The 2,172-nt window shown below is 38.6% G+C and overlaps 1 long non-coding RNA gene across 4 annotated transcripts in view; it reads left to right on the top strand.

The window, feature by feature from the left end:
- Positions 1 to 14: 14 nt before the first annotated feature.
- LOC124895372 overlaps positions 15 to 2,172 on the top strand; it is a 3,704-nt gene continuing 1,546 nt past the window's right edge. Inside the window, exons 1-3 of one of the 4 annotated variants that reach the window (XR_007051680.1) lie at positions 15 to 118; positions 727 to 1,058; positions 1,258 to 1,814. This is a non-coding gene — a long non-coding RNA (uncharacterized LOC124895372). Of the gene's footprint in view, positions 1,059 to 1,257; positions 1,815 to 2,172 lie in introns of those variants that run through there. The other 3 variants (XR_007051681.1, XR_007051682.1, XR_007051679.1) reach the window with 3 other exon arrangements.

Below are 2,172 nucleotides of genomic sequence, written 5' to 3'. Positions count from 1 at the left end.
GATTTAAACATGCAAGTGAAATTTGCGATTTGTTTGTTGTTGGATTTGTAGTATATATTGGAAAATAATCCCCATTGATGTCTGTCAGTATCTGATTTTATGGCTTCTGTAAAGTCTGGTAAGCTCTCCTTTATCTGTGATTTTTTTTTTCTTTTTCGATTTTAACATGCAAGTGAAATCTGTCAATTTTATTGTTAAATTTGTAGTAGATTTTGAAAGATAATCTTCATTTGTGTCAGCAAGTATCTGATTTTATGATCTCTATAATGTCTGGTAAGCCCTCCTCTTCTGTGATTTTCTTTTCTTTTTTCGTTTGAACATGCAAGTGAATTAGAGATTTGATGCAGCTGAGCTGAAAAAAATATAGAATGGAACGAAAAGCTTGAGTAACAGAAGATTTGGAGTTGTATATTCATGTTAATGATATCTTCATGTTCCTTTTGTACTTGTTTTGATTATTCCATGGCATATATTAAGTCATAGCTAATAAGAATGGTGGATTGTTCAATTTTTTTTATATTTTTTCCTTTTGATTTTTGGATGACTTTTTTTTTTGAATGTTCTCATGCTAAGCAAACAATATTTGTCCGGTCAATATACATTATTCGATGAGTAACAACATGTACTAAATGACTTCGACACATTAGTGCTCAATACCAGTTCTTATAGGAGACGTGCTTGACGCTATCGCTTGCAATTTTCATGAATTCTCCATAAACGTTTCAGCCGGTTCAAGGCATCTCCTTAGTGCATTATGTCCAAGTTGGGCTCTTTCGTTGTCTCCAAATCCAAAGACTCATCCACAATTTATTACAACAACAATGTGGTATAAGCCAGTGCTAATTTGAGATATGTGGTGGGATCTCAAGCTCTCCAGGATCTCGGTCTTCAGAACTTTATGTGATGCTCCTCTGTAACGGAACTTGAGGCTACCAAAGCCCATCCAACCAAAGTCATAAACAGAACCATTGTCCACCAGGACAATCCTGAGATATCCCTGACGTACCGATAGCTCAGGAATGGCGTTGTACACCATTCCACATTTAACCAAACAAAAGGTGCATTTCTCTTTGTTATGGCTTATCATTTCTCTTGGTGCATGTATCATCATTATATGCATATACGATGTGCATTTATAAATGTGTTTCAAAAAGGTGTGTGGGTGAGCTTGGGATTGGACAGGTTTCCTGACCAGCATCTCTCGTCTTTCAGAAAATAACCATTCAATGATGACTCATTGGATAAGTTGTTATGCAGGTGGAATAGCTACACAAGATTTTTAAACTTCATGGTTCTGAGTAATACTGGACGAAATCAAAATTGCCACATGTGACGATCTTTAAACCTCAACAGCCATACAAGCAATGCCTTGCCAACACATTCAAGGACTTCCCTCCATCATTTTTAGTACTTTTGGATTCTCTCCTGGCTTTTGAACCTGAGTATCGAAGTTTTGCTACTTTGGCACTTCAAAATGAGGTAACTTTAGTTTCTTGATGGTGAATAATTTGTTTTGTGTTTTCATAGAGCTTTTTACTTAGTCAAATCAAGAAGCCAACTCATTCAGATGTTTCTTACTATATTAGCAATCAGATTGAGCAGGACCAAGACAGAGTATTTGGAGTGCAAATTTAGTGACTCGAGGCAAGATGAGGAGGTGGTGGCAGGGATAGTTGTAAGTATCTTGAGTCTATGATTCAGGGGAATGGAGAGATAGATGACGATGTCTCGCACTGTATTGGGGCAGGTTGGATGAAATGGAGGCTCGCTTTGGGGATTTTATGCGATAAGAAGGTGCCTCCCAAACTTAAAGGCAAATTCTATAGAGTTGCAGTCCGGCCGGCTATGTTGTATGGAGCGGAGTGTTGGTCAGTTAAGAATTCCCATATTCAAAAGTTGAAGGTGGCAGAAATGAGGATGTTGCGTTGGATGTGTGGTCTTACAAGGGCTGATAGGGTTAGGAATGAGATTATTCGGGAGAAAGTGGGCCTGGTATCGGTGGAGGAAAAAATGTGGGAAGTTAGGTTGAGATGGTTTGGTCATGTGATGAGGAAGGGCACGGACGCCCCTGTTCATAGGTGTGAGAGACTAGTGTTAGATGGTTTCAAGCAGGGTAGGGGTAGACCGAAGAAATACTGAAGAGAAGTGATTAGACGTGACATGGAGCAGTTA

The sequence above is a fragment of the Capsicum annuum genome, unplaced genomic scaffold (assembly GCF_002878395.1).
Source record: "Capsicum annuum cultivar UCD-10X-F1 unplaced genomic scaffold, UCD10Xv1.1 ctg81610, whole genome shotgun sequence".
Lineage (NCBI taxonomy): Eukaryota > Viridiplantae > Streptophyta > Magnoliopsida > Solanales > Solanaceae > Capsicum > Capsicum annuum.
The sequence above is the reverse complement of the archived record's forward strand: the minus strand, read 5'-3'. Positions and strand labels throughout refer to the sequence as shown.